The 22158-nt window shown below is 49.2% G+C and overlaps 1 protein-coding gene across 18 annotated transcripts in view; it reads left to right on the forward strand.

Moving 5' to 3' along the window:
- The window catches only part of JAKMIP3 (Janus kinase and microtubule interacting protein 3), a 116399-nt gene that overhangs the window by 18823 nt on the left and 75418 nt on the right, over window positions 1–22158 (forward strand). For 16 of the 18 annotated variants that reach the window (XM_053584357.1, XM_053584355.1, XM_053584359.1 and 13 more), the window contains exon 1: window positions 8130–8232. The exons of 1 other annotated variant lie outside the window; for it this stretch is intronic. The gene's annotated coding sequence lies outside the window, so the exon portion shown is untranslated. Of the gene's footprint in view, window positions 1–2730; window positions 2850–8129; window positions 8233–22158 lie in introns of those variants that run through there. One more of the 18 variants, XM_053584352.1, reaches the window with a different exon arrangement.

Below are 22158 nucleotides of genomic sequence, written 5' to 3' on the forward strand. Positions count from 1 at the left end.
GGACACTGACTGCTGCCCTTAGTGTCCAGGCCCAACCACTCCTCCCTCTCTCCCTTAGGGTCTGTGTACACTGTGCCCTCAGCTGACCCGCGGCCCACCCACCCCCTGAGCCCCGTGGTCAGTCTTCTCCCCTCGGGGTCCTGGGCTTCTGACCCTTCTCTGCCAAGTCCCGCTCAGATGCTCCGAGGAGGGGTCCCAGTGTCCGCTCCCCTGGAACTCCTGGCAGCACCGCCACGTGATCCAAACATTTTCTGAGAAATGCAGCATGCATGAAATGCATGTTTCTGAGAAACATGCAGCGTGTGGTGCGTCTGGTGCCGTCCCTGCGTGCACCGCGCAGCGTGTGGTGCGTCTGGTGCCGTCCCTGCGTGCACCGCGCAGCGTGTGGTGCGTCTGGTGCCGTCCCTGCGTGCACCGCGCAGCGTGTGGTGCGTCTGGTGCCGTCCCTGCGTGCACCGCGCAGCGTGTGGTGCGTCTGGTGCCGTCCCTGCGTGCACCGCGCAGCGTGTCGTGCGTCTGGTGCCGTCCCTGCGTGCACCGCGCAGCGTGTGGTGCGTCTGGTGCCGTCCCTGCGTGCACCGCGCAGCGTGTCGTGCGTCTGGTGCGACGTGCAGCGAGTCGTGCGTCTGGTGCTGTCTGTGCCTGCACCGTGCAATGTGTGCCTGTGGTGAGACGTGTCAGGCCCAGCCTCAGCCTCAAGGGCTGGGCAGACGAGCTCCCCAGCCATTGTGACACAGGGCCCGGGCTGAGTAGAGCCGCCCTGAGTGTACACATAAGTGCCACAGGGCAGGTGGGTGCAGGTGTGAGACCTCCCAAAGGCTCATGCAGGACGAGAGGCTGAATGAGGCTCACAGGATATGGAGGGTGGTGGGGCTGGGGATGGGTGTGAGGCCTGTGCGGGGGGTAAGAGAGGGCGTTCCACAGGATGGGCCATAGGCTAGTGACCTATTTCTATTCCAACTTTGGGGACACTTCCTCCAATCTTTTCTAAACATGTCATGGAAGCAGTCACATTCCCTGAGTGCAGCCTACAGACAAGAGGTTTTCTCCCAGAGACTTAAGGAACAGTGGGAATTCAGCAGCCACCCGTGCTCCTCTGGCAGGTCCAGGACACAGCCCCTCGCATCCTGACTGGTCCTTGCTCTGCTCGGCGAGTGTAGCCTGGGTCATTCTCCAACTTCTTAGCACAGCTCTTGGCTGGTGGCCTGGCCGTGCGTAGAGGGCTCCTGCAGGATTCTTCTGTCACTTATTTTCTCGGTGCTGTCCAGTCTGGGTCTTCTAGAGTCTCCTGGTGTCAGATAAACCCTCCTGGGCAAGACTGGGAAGGATGACTGCTGTCCCTCCCTTGAGGAGCAAACTCCCTGGACCCCCCTTGCTGTGAGGGTTGGAAAGAGCGAAATTGCTACGGTGAGGGCTGCTCGCCAGGTGCTGCGGATTTTGTCGGTCAGTGCAGTAAAGCCCCGTGTCCAGAGCAGCCACCGCCACTGGAGACACTGCTGGGCTGAGTTGGGTGCTCACAGTCCACTGCCAGGACCAGCTGCTGCCTTTCTGGGGCTCATCCAGGTGAACTGAGCGGGGACACAACAGGGACCCCCCTGGGCCCTGGAGTCTCTGGTGGTGCTGGTTTCTGGAACTGTTCCTGTCTCCACTGGGGCATGTGGTGTGGTTTCTGAGGTTCTGTTTAGGCTCCCATGTCGTGGCTCTCCTCCTCCTGGTGGGGCTCTGCCAGCTGCTGGTGACCTCTCGCTCTGTACCCAGGGAGCAGGCTTCCTCCATCACCCAGATGTTCAGTGAGCCCTGTGAGGATATTCGGCCCTGTATCTTGTAGCCTTAAAAGACCTGGGCACTGAACTCTCCAGGTGTGGCCCCTGTGGCATGTGGTGCAGGCCCCTTGGGGCAGAACCAGGGGAACATTTGTAACCAACAGTTGGGGGCTGCATTTCCCAATAGAGATAAGCCCTGCCCTCCTCACCTGGCCCCAGGCCTGTGATCCAGCTGAGCTGTGGTCACTGGCAAAGGGCTGAGGGTCCACTGTGTCCTCTGCTCTCAGCTATTGTCTGGTCACCACTCAGGCCCCACCCTGGTCATGGACCATGCCTCTCTCACCTCCAGTAGCCTCTCCCCTCCTGGAATCCTGTTACTGTTGCACAGGGGGCCCAAGTCATGGCAGTGACCCCTCCAGTGCTGGTGGTGGGCAGTTGCTGCCAAATGCCCCAGTGGTAGCTGCAGAGCCGGAGCCTGGAGTGGGCAGGAGCATGTAGCTGGCCGCCTGGCCGCTGGGTCACCCGCAGCACATGCACTACCCTGCTGGGCGGTGTTGGGACCTATATGGCCCAGCGCCGAGGTCATGTAGAAGGGCTCCCCTGGCACAAGGCAGAGGCACACTGAGGCTGACTGGTTACTGGCCGCCTAGCTGTTCTCAGCTAGCCTCTCCATCATCCGGCCTGGCCCATCTCTTTTTTGAGTGTAGCAGGGCATCAGCTCCTGGGTGCGGGATGCCTGGTGGATGCAGAGAAGGCAGCTGTGTTCTGTCAACCCGTGTGAAAGGGGTGCTGTCTCCAGCGCTGCCCAGGGTGGGGGACAACACCTCCCTTGGTGCACCGCCCAGCATGAATGCAGCGCATTCTCTGCTGTGGCCCCGGACCGAGTGTGCCAGCCAGCAGCACACAGAATGCTGCTTGTCCGCAGTGGACACGGGTGCACACAAGGCAGGCAGAGGGCTCGGGGGATGTTCAAACAAGAGGGCCTTACACCCAGGGGCATTCTCCAGGGCCAGGCGGGAGCCTGCCAGATCCAGAGCTCTGAGCACCTGCCAGCCCGATGCTGCTGCTTCCCAAGTCCTTCTCCAGGTTAGTGGCCCCAGGGGCTGCCTGGGCGTTTGGGGGCTGCTTGGCAGTGGTGGTGAGTGCACGTCATGCTCTGGCCAGGCATTCATCGTGGGTCCTGGGCCCCAGAAGCAGTCGGTGCTGCTGTTGTGTCTGCCTGTGGACCAGGCGTGCATCTCTGTGGTCCCCAAGTGTACAGAGTGGTACCACCGAGGGGGGGAGAGGCGGCATGGTAGGTGTCAGCAGAGGACCCGGCCTCCCCCGAGGCAGCTGCCCACATCCTCCTGGGGTGAACCTTGAGGAGTCACCTGCGTGTGAAGGTGGCAGAGACGCAGCCTGATGTCCACTGTGTGCTCCTTATGTGTCCTGGTGTCTGCGGGGGCTGTGCAGACCACCAGTATCAGTTACACAGAGCAGTGGGGGAAAGGTGCACGGTTGTTGGAAAATCACATTTTTGTCTTGGGGGTGGTGCTATTAAAAATATATACAGACACCCCTCAGTTTATGGTGAGGTCACATCCCCATAGACCCACCATAGGTAGAAAATAAAAAATGCATTTAATGCCCCAGCACCCCCAGTACCTGGTTGAGCTATCGTGAGTCAGGGGCTGCCTGGACTCCAGACGGAGCTTCAGGGGCTGCTTCTTGGGCCCCTTGTGTGCAATGCTGGGGGAGCCCTGCTGAGCCGGCCCTAGCAGTGGATCATCCTAGAGCCGTGTCTTGGTCCTCCGTCTGCCCAGCGTGGACTGCTGGCGTCTCACCCCGTGGGGACCTGTCAGATGCTGCCGTCCTGTAGGGCTTAGCAGCTGTCCACACAGTGACAAATGTGTTGGTGCTTCAGTCTCGTGCACCTTCAGCACCGTGCCCGTAAGAGCACCCTTTGGCTTCAGCTGAACTGCTTCCCTCCCTTCCCCCGCTGTCCTCTGAGAGGCCTCTGGGTGCTGTCCCCAGCTGGTGCCCGCGGAATGGCTACTGTGGGGCATCACCATGAGGTGCCTTTGGCGCTGTGGACTCTGTGCCTCCTTGTGCTGTGCTCAGGTTTCAGGAGTTAACACTGGGGGCTTCTGCTTGGAGCCGTCATTTTACTGAGGATGAAGGTCCAAGAGTCAGGGGCCTGGAAGATGCCAGTGCTCTCACACTTCTCAGTAAGCAGCATTTAGCATGGTGACCGTGTCCACAGCCAGGCCAGCAAAGCTGCCCTATATGGGGGGGGAGGCCGGGCTCGGCCCAGCGGCTCTGTCCCTCTAGGAGTCTTGGGGTTTGGCTGCCCTGATGTCTGGTGTACCAAGGTGGGTCTCCCAGAGCTGGCTGTTCTTCCAGCGGCCGGTGGTTGTGGGGCTGTGGTGAGGGCACCCCCCACTGCCAGGACAAGGCAGGTGGCATGTTAGAGCTATGGCCAGGGCTGTCCAGGGTCCACCCCTTGCTCTCACTGGCCCTGCAGTTCACAGGCATTGGGATTTCCAGGAAGAAAGCTGACTATGAATTGGCAAGTTGACCTTTTTTTGGCTTTTTTGTGTCAGGGTAGAGCTGATGTTTAAAAAGTGAATGGAATTGGCTGGGCGCCTGTAGCTCAGTGGCTAGGGTGCCAGACATATACACTGGAGCTGGCGGGTTCAAATCCAGCCCACTGCTAAACAACAGTGATAACTACAACAAAAAAAATAGCCGGGTGTTGTGGTGGGCATCTGTAGTCCCAGCTACTTGGGAGGCTGAGGCAAGAGAATCGCTTAAGCCCAGGAGTTTGAGTATGCTGTGAACTGTGACACCACAGCACTCTACCGAGGGTGACATGGTGAGACTCTGTCTCAAAAAAAAAAAAGGTGAATGGAATTGCTGAAGACATTTAACCAGGACAGCCTGAGCACCATCCCCACATACTCCCTGGAACACCAGAATCCTCTCCAGGGCAGTTAACAGGAACCAGAGGAAGAGAGCTAGCTGGAGTGGGGAGAAAGAGGGAGAATGAAGGAGGGAGGGAGGAAGAGGGAGGGATACAGGGAGGAGGGCAGGAAGAGAGAGGGGAGGGAGGGGGAGAGGAAGGGAGTTAGGGGCTGAGTGGTGGAACCAGGTCCCCACAGCGTCAGTGGCAGCTGCTGGGGTAGCTGGCTAGCACTGTCCTCTTAGGACAGGAAGGGACCTTTGCTGAAGGCAGATGCAACCCAGACCCTGCACAGAGCTCAGACTCTCAAAGGCTGCACCACAGGAGGTTGGACTGAAAATGTCCGGGGGGACCTAGAGATGACTTTGCTGTCCACAGTGACTGGGGTGGGATGACTGAAAATGTCCATGGGGACCTAGAGACAACCGGAAAATTTTTTCTGATTCTAAATATAAAAACATATTAGTTGTTTGTGATTTTTTTGTTTGTTTGTTTTTGAGACAGAGTCTTACTCTCTTGCCCTGGGTAGAGTGCCGTGGCATCATCATGGCTCACAGCAACCTCAAAATTTATGGGCTCAAGGGATCCTCTTGTCTCAGACTCCCAAGTAGCTGGGTCTACAGGTGCCCGCCACAACGCCCGCTAGTTTTTCTATTTTTAGTAGAAATGGGGTCTTGCTCTTGCTCAGGCTGGCATTGTTTGTCATTAAAAATATATAAATAATTCTAGCCGGGCGTTGTGGCGGGCGCCTGTAGTCCCAGCTGCTCGGGAGGCTGAGGCAAGAGAATTGTGTAAGCCCAAGAGTTAGAGGTTGCTGTGAGCCGTGTGACGCCACGGCACTCTACCCGAGGGCGGTACAGTGAGACTCTGTCTCTACAAAAAAAAATATATATATATAGATATATATATATATAAATCAGAAAGATTTAAAGCAGGAGAGTCAAATCACCAGAGATGGGCCCCCAGCATTGCTGTGTGTGTTTGGGACACACACCCTTAGTCTATTTTTCTGTGACTGCAGCACCCACTTATACACATATACACAGTTTTAAAATAGAATTGCAATCTTCCTGTACATACTTTTTAATAGCCAGATTTTTATAAAATCTTAATAACATGAAAAGATACAGACAACTTATTGTTAAGTATGGACTTACGAAATTTCAGAACTGTTCCATTACATGCTGGAGCACATGCACTCCATCCTTTATGTAAATTCCTTCTCTGTTACTGGAAATTTAGGATGCTTCCAATTTTTCAGTGTTAAGGTATGGCCAATATTATCATAATCATCCTTACATGAGGTATATTTAAAGTTCTTAGAACAGTGCGCAGCACAGGGTAAGTGCTATCAATATATTTGTCAAACAGCCCAGATCTGGGTACACACACCCTCATCACATGACCTCCTCGGGATCAGTTCAGAGGGGTGATGTGGCTGGGCTGGCAGGGGCACTGCACATGTCCCAAGGGCTCCTGACTGCTTGCCTCCATCTGTCAGCAACAGTAGTGCCTCCAAGACAGGGGCCAGGCCCTGAGGAGATCCTTCAGGGCCGGGATTTGAATCCCATCTCCTGCACCTGCCAAGGGTGGGACTGTGGGCAAATGACACAGCCTCTCGGCACCTCTGTCTCCTTGCTGTGAGACAGAGACAGCAGTGGCTACTGATGATTACTCAGTGGGTTGTAAAGACTGGTACAGGCGTCGAGTCACTTGTTGGCTGTCAGTGTCCTTAGGCCACAGTGGACCAGTCATTAGCGTGGTTTTAGTGGGAACAACTTAACTATTCTAATTCATTGCAGCTAACCAGGTGTAGACCAACTGTGGTGTGACCCTAGGTTAAGATTCCCACATTGGCTCAGCACCCGTAGCACAGTGGTTTATGGCGCCAGTCACATACATCGAGGCTGGTGGGTTTGAACTCGGCCCAGGCCAGCTAACCAACAATGACAACTCAACTGCAACAAAAAAATAGCTGGGTGCTGTGGGGCGCCTGTAGTCCCAGCTACTTAGGAGGCTGAGGCAAGAAAATTTCTTAAGCCCAAGAGTTTGAGGTTGCTGTGAGCTGTGACCACAGCACTCTACCGAGGGCAACAAATAAGACTGTGTCTCAAAAAAAAAAAAAAATTCCCATGTCATTTTCATACCTCACATTTTGTTATTATTTGTGTTTATTTTGGGAGCTCCTGTCAGGGTGATGCCTGCCGGGTCTCGGTTTTGGGGCGGAATGACATTGAGACCTGGCTGGAAGAGGTGGGTGGGAGAGCCGGGGGCTTGGCAGGGGAACTGAGGCAGAACAGGCTGGGAGCAGGGCCCAGGGGTCCTCGGCACTCGGACTGTGGGGGGCACAGTGTAGGCATGGAGCTGTGGGCGGGCAGCCGGCCTCGATTGCTTCCTTGGTCAAATCAGGGACAGATTCTAATTGCCTTTCTGCGAGGCCCTGCCTGCTCTGGGGGGGCCCTGCCACTTCTCTAGAGGCTTGTTGGGAAGTTTACAGCGGGGCGAGCTCCAGCTTCCTGTCATACAGGAACTCCTGCTGGGCCCCTGTGTCTGGTTCATTTCTACTATTTTTTTCTCTTTCTTTCTTTCTTTTTTTTTATTTTTAGACAAGGCCTTACTCTGTCACCTGGGCTAGAGTGCAGTGGCATCATCTTAACTCACTGCAACCTCTAACTCTTGGGCTCAAGTGATCCTCCTGCCTTAGCCTCCCAAGTAGCTGGGACTATAGGTGCACGAATTTTTCTATTTTTGGTAGAGACAGAGTCTTGCTCTTACTCAGACTGGTCTCAGACTCCTGAGTTCAAGGGATCCCCCCACTGCCTCAGCCTCCTGGAGGGCTGAGATTATAGGCGTGAGCCACCGCCAGGCTACCTTCCTAGGATTTCATTCTTCAGAGCTTAATGGATACTAATCCCTTTTATCATCTCACTATTTAAAATAAAAAATACCATTCACAGTGGAAGTTCATTCACATTAGTGCCCTTTATAGCTACATGAGATCCCTCTGACCAGGAGGAAAGCAGGCAGGGCGTTGCCCCCTGGAGCAGCCAGGAGGCTGAGGACGCCATGGCAGGGGAGTCCAGAAGATGCCTCTGCTCCTAATTTCTTTTCACGTGAGACTGTGGCCCAATCAACCCTGAGCCAGGATTTTCCTCATCTGAATACAGTGAAGCTGCCAGAGCCCCATCTGCTGTCCCTCTGGCCGCGTGCAGAGTGGCCGCCCCCCAGGGCTCATGTGCCTGGGTGCCGAGCCGGCCTGTGTGTTGGTGTCAGAGCACAGGGAGGTTTCCGTGAGCCTGGCTCAAGGCCTCTGCTGGGAGACGCTCGGAAATGGTCCCTCCCCCTGGATGTAGTCACAGCGTGGTAAATTCCATCTGAAAAATAAAAGCTGAGCTCTTTGCTGAGTCATAGAACCTTTGGAGCTGATTTGCAGAAGCTGGACTGAGTCTCGGACGAGCCCAGAGAGATTCACACACAGTCTACATGAAAGCTGGGATTGAAGAGCACAAACCGTGTGGGTTTGGGAATGTGAGTGTTTATTTTTTGAATACTGCAAAGGCTTTGTTATTTCCAGTTTGGGCTGCCTCTCTGCACAGGTCTATTCAGCTTGAATTCTCTCCTATATTTAGGGTGCATACGTACGTAGCTGGGAAGTTGGCAGCTGGGGAATGTGGCATCCTCAGTGTGCAGGGAGCTCCAAGGAGGAAGATGCTCCTGCGTCCGTCCTCACAGCCTGCACTTTTGGAGGAGGGTGGGGCCTGCTTTTCAGAGCAGTAGGGTCTCGGTGCCTCTTTTATCACATACTAAGCTGGTGTGTGTTCCTATGGCAACCATGGGGTGGGGTGGGGATGACAGGTTGTGACTCTGCTTAGTGCTGGTGACGGTGCCAATCCCGTGAACACAGCGCCCAAGGAGCTGCTTTGCACAGCCTGGAGGCCTCTGGTGGTTGGCTAACTCCTGGTTGAATGGGGTAATTGATTGGATTTCTTTGCTTATGGTTTTCATTTTTAAGACTAGGTCAAGGCCAGTCAAAGTGGCTCGTACCTGTGATCTCTGCACTCTGGGAGGCTGAGGTGGGTAGATTGCTTGAGCTCAGGTGTTTGAGACCAGCCTGAGGAAGAGTGAGACCCTTGTCTCTACTAAAAATGGGAAAACTAGCTGGGTGTTGTGGCGGGCACCTGTAGTCTCAGCTACTCAGGGGCTAAGGCAGGACTTTAAGACTGCAGTGAGCTATGCTCACGCCGTTGGACTCGTCTGTTAATGGAGCCAGCCCCGCCTCAGAAAACAAAAGGATAGGTCAGACCAGGGGCAGCGGTTCACACCTGTAATCCCAGCCACTCAGGAGGCTGGGGTGGGGGATTGCTCAGGGCCGGAGTTCAAGGCCAGCCTGGGCAACGTAGTGAGACTCCATTTCAATGAAACCAAACAGAAAGAATAGGTCATATTTACTGCTTCTGTCTTCATCAGCTGTCTGCCCAGTGATGGGGTGGTGTCTTCTCTTTAAAACTTAATCAAGAATGACTGATTGCCTATTGACACCACTACCTATGCCAGGGAACTCAAGTATTTTGGGGAAACTTCAACTCACTAATTTCCATCACGTTTCTTTGGAAGAAGCCGTTATCATCACATGGTGCCTCAGTCCCTCCAGTTGTTCAGAGAACACCCCCTGCTGCTCTGGGCCAGTGGGCCGTGTACTGTGTCTGGCAGCTGGGCGATAGTGATCTCACTGACACTTGTTGAGATGCAAGTGAACTGGCTGTGAAGCCATGTGAGCAAGCTGAGGGCATACATCCTTGACTTTGTCATTGGCTCATAGTATAGGAGAACCAGGCACAAAACAAGTAGTTCTCACTCAAAACCAAGATTGGAGTTGCAGATTTGAGAATATTCCCAGTAGAGCCAAGCCGTGAGCAACCCCGTGGCAGAATGTGACCTCCGTTCCCAGGGCCGAGGCCAGGCCTTGGGAGGACCCTAGGTCTACCTGGGCAGCGCTTCAGAGGAAAGGTCAGCATGCGACGAGGTTCTGGGAACCTCAGAAGGGGTGTGTGTGTGTCCTGCAGAGGACGGCGCGTTCTTCCTCTCCATTCTCACCACTGAGGGATGGTCAGCGTCCATATCTGTGTCCAGGTCGTCTCTTCCCTGGTCTCTTATAATTTACAAACAGCCCATCACACCTAAAGGATGTAGTCCCACAGAGGGCACAAAGCTCCCGCTGATATCCAGATGGCCCTGCCACACTCAGGTCCCCCGACCGTCTCTAAACAACTGGGTGTGGTCCCACACACCGAGAGGATGCCAGAGGAAGCTACTCCCCTGCCCTGTGGTAGTGGTTCTAAGCGAGTGTATGTGTCCCAGAGGAGTTCTGGGAAGGCTCGTCTTGACATGGGCTTCTGTGAGCTGGGACTGTCATTCCAGACAGATGCTGCATCTTTTTATTTTTCCAGCTGCCTCGCTTTCCTGATGGGTGAGCCAGGTGTGGTGCCGATGGCAGTGTGAATTTTCTGTTCAGATCCTAAAACAGAATCCCTATTCATTACAGGGATTGAAAGAGTCCAGGACACCAGCTCCAGAGAGGATATGTTTGAGGATGTTTGTTTAATTTAAGAAGAGCTGAGTGCTCACGGCCAGTGACATTGTCATGGTGAGCACAGGTCACCATGTTGGGGTGTTTGCTTCCGCGCACACGCCCTGCGACTATAGCTCCACCTGCACACAGGGCATCTTTGTTATTTCTTGTTCTCTTACTTGGCTTTTACTTTTCTTGTTTCTGTGCTAAGATGGGAGCTTAGCGTACTGTCGGTTATGATTGGAGGCCTTTCTTGTATTCCAGTATAAAGACTTGTCATAATTTTTTCGTTTCAAACCATGTTAGCTGTGTCCCATACATTCTGATATATTGTGCTTTTATTTTCATTCAGTTCTAAACATTTTTCCAACTTTTTTATGATTTCTTCTTGTACCTATGGGTTATTTGGAAATATGTTCTTTTTAAAAAACAATTCCAGATAATTGAATTTTTTCCTGGTATCTTTTTATGATATAGCTGTAGTCAGTTTCTTTTTGGCCAGAGAACATACTTTGGACAATTTCAATTATTTTATTTTATTTGTTGAGACTTATTACCCAGCATTCAATATACCCTTGAAAATACTACACGTCCTGCTGCTGTGAGTGGCGTATCCTACAGATGTCAGTGAGGTCAAGTGGGCTGATGGTGGTGGTGGAATCATTTGTGTGCTTACTGAGTTTCTCTTCTTTGGTCTCATACAAGAGACGAGTGTTGACATCCCCATTTATTTTATTTTATTATTATTATTTATTATTATTTTTTTTTGTAGAGACAGAGTTTCACTTTATTGCCCTCGGTAGAGTGCCATGGCATCACACAGCTCACGCAACCTCCAACTCCTGGGCTTAGGCGATTCTCCTGCCTCAGCCTCCCGAGTAGCTGGGACTACAGGCGCCCGCCACAACGCCTGGCTATTTTTTTGTTGCAGTTTGGCAGGGGCTGGGTTTGAACCCACCACCCTCGGCATGTGGGGCCGGTGCCCTGCTCACTGAGCCACAGGCGCCGCCCTTATGTTTTGTTTTTTTTTTGAGACAGTCTCACTTTGTCGCCCTCAGTAGAGTGCTATGGCGTCACAGCTCACAGCAGCCTCCAGCTCTTGGGCTTAGGCCATTCTCTTGCCTTAGCCTCCCTAGTAGCTGGGACTACAGGAACCCACCACAACGCCCGGCTATTTTTTTGTTGCAGTTTGTCCAGAGCTGGGTTTGAACCCGCCGCCCTTGGTATATGGGGCTGGTGCCCTACCCACTGAGCCACAGGCACCGCCTGACATCCCCATTTGTAATTGTGACTATTCCTGTTTCTACTTCTGTTCCTTTAGTTTTTATTTTGTGTATTTTTGGGACGTACACCTTCAGGACTGTGTGTCTGCTCTGCGTTTTGCTCCCTTATTCTCATGTAATGTGCCTCTTTACCCAGGAACGTTTCCTGCTCTAAAATCTGCATTGCCTGACATGAACAGTCATTTTTTTTTTTTTGAGACAGAGTCTCACTATGTCACCCTTGCTAGAGTGCCATGACCTCACAGCTCACAACAACCTCAAACTCTAAGCCATTCTCTTGCCTCAGCCTCCTGAGTAACTGGGACTATAGGCGCCCACCACATCTGGCTATTTTCTTAGAGATGGGAGTATCGTTCTGGCTCAGGCTGGTCTCAAACTCATGAGCTCAGACAATCTACCTGCCTCAGCCTCCCAAGTGCTGGGATTATAGGCGTGAGTCACACCCAGCCATGAATAGTCATTTTATCTTTGTTTTGAGTTTGCATCAAATAACTTTCTGTATCCTTTTACTTTTAACTTATCTATGCCTTTTATATTTAAAGTAGTTCTTGTAGATAGCATAAAATAGATTCTTGCCCTCTGAAAAGTTTAATCTGAAAATCTACCTTTTTTTTGTAGTTTTTCACCAGGGCCAGGTTTGAACCCACCACCTCCAGTATATGGGGCCAGCGTCCTACTCCTTTGAGCCACAGGAACTACCTGAAAAATCTACCTTTTAATTGTGCTATTTAGCCATTTATATTTAATGTTTAGAGATATGGTTGAATTTTAATCTAGTTTCCTTCTGTTTATTTTCTGTTTGTATTATCTTTTCTTTGTTCTTACCTCCTTTGATTAAGTGCTTTTTATTTATTTATTTATTTATTGAAACAGAATCTTAGTATGTTGCCCTTGGTAGAGTGCCATGGAGCTCACACAGCTCACTGCAACCTCAAACTCTTGGGCTTAAGTGATTCTCTTGCCTCAGCCTCCCAAGCAGCTGGGACTACAGGTGACCGCCACAACACCCGGCTGTTTTTTGGTTGTAGTTGTCATTGTTGTTTGTTAGGCCCGGGCTGGATTTGAACCCTCCAGCTCTGGTGTATGTGGCTGGCGCCCTAGCTACTGAGCCATAGGTGCCACCCTGAAGAAATTCTTTAACTTTTTTTGTAGTCCAGGTCTGGACTACAGAAAAAATAAAGCCTTTTAATTATATTTGTTTGAAAGTCTTTGTTTCTCCTTTTTTTGTTTTTGGTAACAGCTTTAATGTATAATTTGCATGGCACCCAATTCACTCATTTAAGTGAATTCACAGGATTGTTTAGTATATTCGCAGACTTGTGCTGTCGTCACCACACATTTAGAGCATTTCTGTCACCCTCGAAAAACTTCTGAAACTTCTTCACACTTCGGCTTCTCCCTGCCTCCAGCCCAGGGCAGCCTCTGACCCACCTTCTTTCTCTGTAAATTTGCCTGTTCCAGACGTTTTGTGTAAATGGAATCCTAGGACATGTCGTCTAATGTGGCTCGTTTCTCCACTTCCCATAAAGTTTCCTAGGATCACCCATGCTGCAGTCGAGTGAGAGTCTCGTTCCTTTTCATCGCCAAAGACCGCACTGTGCGGATGCACAGCACACGCTATTTGTTCATTCAGAACTCGGTGGGTATTTGGGTTTTCCACTCCGTGGCCAGTGAGAATGGAATTGCTGTGAACACTCATGAACAGGATTGGTGCGGGAGCAGGATTTCAATTCTTCCGGGTGTACACCTACAGCTAGAATAGCTGGGTATGTGGTACCTCCGTGTTCTCCTGTGTGTGGGACTCTGTGTTCACCTGTGTGTGGGACTCTATGTTCACCTGTGTGTGGGACTCCATGTTCACCTGTGTGTGGGACTCCGTGTTCACCTGTGTGTGGGACTCCATGTTCACCTGTGTGTGGGACTCCATGTTCACCTGTGTGTGGGACTCTGTGTTCACCTGTGTGTGGGACTCTGTGTTCACCTGTGTGTGGGACTCCATGGTCTCCTGTGTGTGGGACTCCATGGTCTCCTGTGTGTGGGACTCCATGGTCTCCTGTGTATGGGACTCCATGTTCTCCTGTGTGTGGGACTCCATGTTCACCTGTGTGTGGGACTCTGTGTTCACCTGTGTGTGGGACTCTGTGTTCACCTGTGTGTGGGACTCTGTGTTCACCTGTGTGTGGGACTCCATGGTCTCCTGTGTGTGGGACTCCATGGTCTCCTGTGTGTGGGACTCCATGGTCTCCTGTGTATGGGACTCCATGTTCTCCTGTGTATGGGACTCCATGTTCTCCTGTGTGTGGGACTCCATGTTCACCTGTGTGTGGGACTCCATGTTCACCTGTGTGACGGACTCTGTGTTCACCTGTGTGATGGACTCCACGGTCGCCTGTGAGGGACTCCGTGTTCACCTGTTTGAAAGCGGGTGCACCCTTCATACTCCCGCCCACAGTTTCGGGGGTTTGTTGCTCTTCCTCTGGCGCCAGCCAACCTCTCCTTACCTTTGTGCAGGACCCTGGGTCCAGGAGGTTTTCCTCTCCCTCCCCCTGAGGCAGGTGGTTTTGCTTCTACCTTCTCCCCAGAAGGAGGGGGTCTAAGAGAAAGGTGGCCTCTGCTGTCAGCCCCTGTCATCAACCCCTGTCATTCCCTGTCAGCCCCTGTGGCCTGGGGACCGTGCTGCCCCTGCCCCATCCCAGTGGTTCACGGCTTTCGTTTTTCTCACACGGTTCTGGGCAGGACTGTCCTGAACCCGCCCAGGCTCCTCCTGACCTCTGGCCTCTTGTCCCCTTGTCTGTGGGTGCCTAGTGCATGACTGGAACTGGTCCCCACTACTCAGAGACACATTGGCCCCATTTGGCCTTTTATCTGTTAAAATGTTAGTTAATCTCATCTTACTGGCTTCTGTCTCCTGTGCTAGTCAAAGGTAACCACTGCCTGTGGCTTCTGCCTCTGAGTCCTGTCTCCATTCAGGACTCACCCACCTCGGGTGCCTTGAGCTCATTAATGGAGAAATACGATTTTGTACATTTTGTGACTTTTGCTTGTTTCAGGATGGAGTCATATTCTCTAGTGATTTCCTACAACTTAAGGAGAAGAGGTTTTCTTGTTTATTTATTTTTTGAGACAGTCTCACTCTGTCACCTCGGTAGAGTCCAGTAACATCATAGCTAACAGCAACCTCATATTCTTGGGGTCAAGTGATTCTCTTGCCTCAGCCTCCCAAGTAGCTGGGACTGCAGGTGCCCACCACAATGCCTGGTTATTTTTACAGATGGGGTCTTGCTCTGGCTCAGGCTGGTCTGGAATCTGTGAGCTCAGCTACAATGCCTGGACTGTTTTCTTGTATTTTTATGTCATTTTGTGTGTGTGTGTGTGTGTGTGTGTGTGTGTATGTGGTTTTTGGCTGGGGCTAGGTTTGAACCTGCCACCTCCGGCATATGGGACCAGCGCTCTACTCCTTGAGCCACAGGCGCCACCCTGTTTTCTTGTATTTTTAAAATATATTTTTTGGGACTGGGTGGCTCATGCCTATAATCCTAGCCCTCTGGGAGGCTGAGGTGGATGCATTGCCTGAGCTCAAGAGTTCAAGACCGGTCTGAGCCAGACCAAGACCCCATCTCTAAAAATAGCCAGATGTTGTGGTGGGCACCTGTAGTCACAGATACTTGGGAGGCTGAGGCAAGAGAATTGCTTGAGCTCCAGTACAAGAGTTTGAAGTTGCTGTGAGTTATGATGCCACGGCACTCTACCAAGGGTGACAAAGTGAGACTCTGTCTCCAAAAAAAAAAAAAAAAGAAATTGCTTGGTGCCCATAGCTGCTCAGTGGTTGGGGCGCCAGCCACATGCACCAGGGCCGATGGGTTTGAACAGAGCCCTGGCCTGCTAAACAAGAATGACAACAACAACAAAAATAGCCAGGCATCGTGGTGGGCACCTGAAGTCCCAGCTCCTCGGAAGGCTAAAACAAAATAAAACACTTTTGTTCATTTTCTTGTAAATCATGTCTTTTGGTAGTTACCAATTTACCTAGTGAGAGCTTATTATTTCTAAGGTTACACTTCACAGTCTTCTGATGTAGTAAAGATACTTTTTGTTGATTTTACTGCAAACATTGTTTCAACTTGTTTCTATCTTATGATTGCATTACACATTTATGATAAAGGTGTGAAGTTTTAATGTGGTAGAATTTATTGATTTTTCCTTTTGTGAATTTCTTTTATCTTATTTAAGCTTGGAAAGGCCTTCTCCTCTCCAGAGATTTAATAAATGCTCGTTTTGATTTTTGCCAGTAGTTTTGATGCTTTGATTTTCTTTTCTTTTTTTTTCTTTCTTCTTCTTTTTTTTTCTTTGAGATAGAGCCTCAAGCTGTTGTCCTGGATATAGTGCTGTAGCATTACATCTCATAGCAACCTCCAACTTCTGGGCTTAAGTGATTCTCCTGCCTCTGCCTCCCAAGTAGCTGGGACTACAGGTGTCCACCACAACGCCGGGCTATTTTTTGGTTGCAGCTGTCGTTGTTGTTTGGCGGGCTTGGGCTGGATTCGAACCCGCCAGCTCAGGTGTATGTGGCTGGCACCCCAGCTGCCTGAGCCACAGGCACCAAGCCTTAATGCTTTGATTTTTTTTTTTACCCTAATTCTCTTTAATCCATTTAGAATTTTAAAGTAGAAAGGCAATAATTATAGGTCTCTCTCTTTCTTTCTTAGCTGTCATCCTGGGTAGAGTGCTGTAGCATCACAGTTCATAGCAACCTCAAATTCTTGGTCTCAGGTGATCTTCTTGCTTCAGCCTCCCCAGTAGCTGGGACTACTGGTGCCCACCACAACACCCTAGTTTTTCTGCTTTTAGTAGAGACTGAGTCTTGCTTAGGCTGGTCTGGAACTCCTGACCTCAGGCAATCCACCTGCCCCAGCTTCCCAGAGTGCTGCGATCACAGGTATGAGCTGCCGTGCCTGGCCTATAGGTTTATTTTTCTTTCACAGCTATCCAGTTACCTCAGTATTTATGAGGGATGTCCTCTCCTTTCAACTGAACATAACACGTCACACTGTTGTGACAGAGTGGGGGCCATTGTTCATCATGTGATCTTTTCCACTCACGTGGCCATTCATGAGGATATGCTTTCCAATTTAGTAAAATTGCATGACTTAGACTAGAGAAATCATTTTTCTGTTCAAACCCAGTTTGCCGTTTCCTCCCAGGCCTGTTTCAAACTGCTCTCTCTGGGTGCCTGGGGCTGGTGTCGTTTTCTGTCGGGGCTGTGAGGGCGTGTGCTGCTGGGCCTCAGGGAAGCCTGGATGAGTAATGGTGACCATAGGTCACCCTGCCGCCCTCCACAGGGGCCACCACACTGGCCCGCACAGGTGCTGAAGATGCAGGTGAGCTGTGTGAGGCATGGCCTGATGCCCCCAGTCGCCTCCTGGGCCTTCACCTTCCTCAGCGCGCCTGTGGCTTCCCTGTGACCAACCACCCATGGAGGAGAAAATGTGGGGCTGGTGCGCAGTCCCACCCCACCCCCAGATGCCTCCTGAAAGTGGGCACCGCCTCCCCACAGCCACACCTGTCTCCTACCACTGCTGTGACAAATCAGCACAAAGCCACCGGCTTAGAGTCAGTCACTGTGTTATCTTGTAGTTGACAACTAGTTATCTTGTAGTCAGCTAAAATCACAGCGCCAGCAGGTGATTCTCGTTGGAGGCTCCAGGTCTGTCCTTTAGCCCCTTTTCATTGTCAGAATTCAGCTCTGAGGTCACAGGACTGACCTGCCCACAGCTGGCCGCATGGTTACAAAATGGGAGCTGAGCCAGGAGGGCTGACTATTATTTATATACAAAAAAGAATAGAGGTTGTGATAAAATGAGTATGCCAACACTTTTTATTTTATTTTTTTAATTTGCTTTATAAAATTTTAAGTTTTTAAATTATTTACTTATTTAGTTGGTTTTTTTTTTTAACTTCAGATTAATATGAGGGTACAAAAAATGAGGTTGCAATGTTTGCGTTTTGCCACTATTTTTTAAATTTTTATTTTATTTGTTTATTTTTCCAGAGACAGGGTCTCACACTGTCATGCAGGCTGGAGTGCAGAGGTACAATCAAAGGTCAGTGCAACCTCCAACACCTGGGCTCAAGAGCTCCCTCCACCGAGCTCCCTCCCTCCCGAGTAGCTAGAACTACTGGTGTGTGACACTGTGTCTGGCTAATTCTTAAATTTCTTTTGTAGAGATGGGATCTTACTTATGTTGCCCAGGCTGGTCTCAAACTCCTGGCTTCAAATGACCTTCCCTCCTTGGTGTCCCAAAGTGCTGGGGTTACAGGCATGAGCCATTACGCCCGACCTAGATTTTATTTTTAATTGTGGTAAAATATGCATAACATAACCTGTACCATCTTAGCCATTTGTAAGTGCTGTGTTCTCTGGTGTTAAGTATATTCACATTATTGTGCAGCCAACTTCCAGAACTTTCCATCTTGTAAAACTGAAACTCTGTGCCCATAACCGACTCCCAGTTCACTCCTTTCCTCGAGGCCCTGGGAAGCGCCACTTCGCTTTCTGTTTCTGTGAGTTCGACTACCCCATGCCTCATGTAAGTGGAATCATGCTATGCTATTCTTTTGATGACTGACTTATTTCACTGCATAATGTCCTCAAGGTTCATACATTGGGACGTATCAGAATCATTTTTCCATTTTAAGGTTGAATACTATTCCATCTTGTGTGTAGACCACGGTGTTACCCATTTGTCTGGTGGTAGACATTTGGACTGCTCCCGCCTTACGCCACCATGAATAATGCTGCTGTGAATATAGGTGGTTGAAGTCTCCTCAAGACCCTGATCTCAGTTCTTTTGGATATATCCCCAGGAGTGGAATTGCTGAATCTCCTGCTAATTCTATTTTTAGTATTATGAGAAACCATCATACTATTTCCCACAGTGGCTATACCGCTTTACATTTCTACCAACCACGTACAAGAGTTCCAATTTCCTCACATCCTTGCTAACACTTGTTATTTTCGTTCTTTTGATAGTAGCCACCCTAATAGGTAGTTTTGGTTTGCATTTTCCTGATGATTGGTGGTGTTAAGCAGCTTCTCAGGTGCTCATTAGCCATTTGTATTTCTTTGGAAAAATATCAGTTGAAATTCTTTGCCCATTTTGAAATCAGTTTTTTTTTTTATTGTTGAGTTATAGGAATTCTTTATAGCTCTGGATGTTAGCCCCATTAGATACATGGTTTGCAAATATTTTCTCCCATTCCAGAGGTTGTCTTTCATTCTGTAGCTCATGGCCTGTGCTTGGAAGCGTTACTTTTGCTGCAGTTCAGTCCCCTGTGTTACTTGGGCTGCCTGTGGTTTGGTGCTGTGTCCAGGGATCATCCCCACATCAGAAAGCCATGAAGCTTTTGCCCTCTGTTTTTTTCTAAGAGTGTTACAGTTTCACGTTCTTGGTCCATTTTAGGTTAATTTTTTTTTCAGTGGTGTAAAACAAAAAAGTTTTATTTTGCACATGATACGTGTCCGTTGTGGAGTGTTTGGGGGCTATGCCTAATACTTTATCCATTCTGGCATCCCATGTGATGATCTACCATTATTTTGTCCATTTTTTATTTATTTTATTTAATTTAGATTAATAAATAATAATTATATATTATTGGCTGCAACTGTTTTTTTTTTAATATATTGACATTGTGGAATCATTAAATCAAGCTGAATAACATATCCTTCATCTTACATAGTAAATATTTTCTTGTGGTGAGAACATTTAAAATCTACTTTTTTTAAGCAATTTTTTTTTTAATAGTGGGGTACAATGTGCTGGTTTTATATATAATTTGAAATATTTTCTTCAAACAGGTTAACACGCCTTCACGGCATTTTCTTAGTTATTGTGTTAAGACATTTGTATTCTTCATTTAGTAAATTTCACATGTACCCTTGTAAGATGCACTGTAGGTGTGGTCCCACCAGTCACCCTTCACCCATCCTCCTCCCTCCCCTCACCTCCCATCTCCTCCCTCTCCCCTTTTCCCTCCTTCTTGGGCTATAATTGGGTTATAGCTTTCATATGAAAGCTGTAAATTGTTTTCATAGTAGGGCTGAGTACATTGGATACTTTTTCTTCCATTCTTTTTTTTTTTTTTTTTTTTTTTTTTGAGACAGAGCCTCAAGGTATAGCCCTGGATAGAGTGCCGTGGTATCACAGCTCACAGCAACCTCAAACTCCTGGGCTTAAGCGATTCTTTTGCCTCAACCTCCCAAGTAGCTGGGACTACTTTTTCTTCCATTCTTGAGATACTTTGCTAAGAAGAATATGTTCTAGCTCCATCCATGTAAACATGAAAGAGGTAAAATCTCCATCTTTTTAAAGGCTGCATACTATTCCATGGTGTACATATACCACAATTTATTAATCCATTCATAGGTTGATGGGCACTTTGGCTTCTTCCATGATTTAGCAATTATGAATTGGGCTGCAATAAACATTCTGGTACAAATATCTTTGTTATAATGTGATTTTTGGTCTTCTGGGTATATACCTAGTAGAGGAATTATAGGATTGAATGGCAGATCTATTTTTAGATCACTAAGTGTTCTCCAAACATCTTTCTAAAAGGAATGTATTAGTTTGCATTCCCACCAGCAGGGTAGAAGTGTTCCCTTTTCTCCACATCCACGCCACCATCTCTGGTCTTGGGATTTTGTGATATGGGCTAATCTTACTGGAGTTAGATGATATCTCAAAGTGGTTTTGATTTGCATTTCTCTGATGATTAAGGATGATGAGCATTTTTTCATATGTCTGTAGGCTGTGCGCCTGTCTTCTTCAGAGAAATTTCTCTTCAAGTCTCTTGCCCAGCCTGCGATGGGATCACTTGTTCTTTTCTTGCCAATACATTTGAATTCCCTGTGGATTCTGGTTATTAAACCTTTGTTGGAGACATAACCTGCAAATATCTTCTCCCATTCTGAGGGCTGTTTGTTTGCTTTACTTACTGTGTTCTCGGCTGTGCAGAAGCTTTTTAGTTTGATCAGGTCCCATTAATGTATTTTTGGTATTGCTTCAATTGCCCGGGGCGTCCCCCTCATAAAATATTCACCCAGGCCAATTTCTTCAAGTGTTTTCCTTGCATGCTTAGGTTAATTTTTGTACATGGTATAAGGTGAAGGTCCAACTTCATTCTCTGCATGTGAACATCCAGTTTTCTGAGCACCGTTTGATGAAAAGACTGTGTTTTCCCCATTGAGTGGTCTTGACACCTTTGTCAAAAATTATTTTTATTTGGCTCAGCGCCTGTGGCTCAAGCGGCACCAGCCACATACACCTGAGCTGATGGGTTTGAATCTAGCCCAGGCCCGCCAAACAACAAAGACGGCTGCAACCAAAAAATAGCTGGGTGTTGTGGCAGGCGCCTGTAGTCCCAGCTACTTAGGAGGTGGAGCCAGGAGAATCACTTGAGCCCAGGAGTTGGAGGTTGCTGTGAGCTGTGATGCCATGGCACTCTACCCAGGGCGACAGCTTGAGGCTCTGTCTCAAAAAAAAAAAAAATTATTTTTATTTATATATGAGCCCGTATTTATTTATTAAAACCCCATATATTTCAGGGTTTATTTTGTCTAAGTTTTCTTCTAAAAGTTTACTTTTACCTTTCACATTTTTGTCCATGATCTGTTGGAAATTTGTTTTTTGCCTATGGTAGGAAATAAGATGTATGCTTCCTTGTGAGTATCCAGGGCACTCAGCCCATGTAGTAGCAAGACCAGCCCTACCCGTGTGCTGCCTGCCACCTGCACCTAGGACCAGCAAGTGCTCTCGTGTTGTTCTGTCCCTGAGCACGCTAGTCAATCCCTTTAACTCCACGTGTCCACCCTTACGGCCAGGAGTGGTGGATCATGCCTGTAATCCCAACACTCTGGGAGGCCAAGGTAGATGGATGGCTTGAGCTCAGGAGTTCAAGACCAGCCTGAGGAAGAGGGAGACTTAAACATAGAAAAACTAGCCGGGCGTTGTGGCAGTCTCCTATAGTCCCAGCTACTCAGGAGGCTGAGACATGAGAATCACTTGAGCTCAAGAGTTTGAGGTTACTCTGAGCTAGGACACCGTGGCATTCTAGTCAGGGCAACAAAAATGAGACTCTGCCTCAATAAAACCCCAAAACAACCTTACAAAGGTCTTGGTGTGACAGCATGAGTCTCCAGCTCTGTCTTTGTCATCAAGGCCGTCTTAGTTACTCCCGGCACTTTGCATTTCCACCTAGAATGTAGAACACGCCGTGGAGACTGGCAAGCCCTTCTTTTGGGGCCTGTGGTTCTGCAGGGCTGATGTCGCCTTCCTGAGGAGTCTCAGAGGGTGATGTGACCTTTGACCAAAGCATAGGGGCCACGGTGAACAGAGGATTGCACATTGGTCACATACAGAGCAGTCTTGTTCAAGGTCATCGATTTGGGTCTTTTAAAACGTTCCCACGCCTCTGAAAATGCTGTTGTTTTCCTCCGCCTTACTGAGCATTTGGATTTTATTTTTGCTGGGTTTTTTTTTTTTTTATTAAACTATAGCTGTGTACATTAGTATGATCGTGGGGCACCATACACTTGGTTCATAG

This window comes from Nycticebus coucang, chromosome 3 (assembly GCF_027406575.1).
Source record: "Nycticebus coucang isolate mNycCou1 chromosome 3, mNycCou1.pri, whole genome shotgun sequence".
In the NCBI taxonomy this organism is placed as follows: Eukaryota; Metazoa; Chordata; class Mammalia; order Primates; family Lorisidae; genus Nycticebus; species Nycticebus coucang.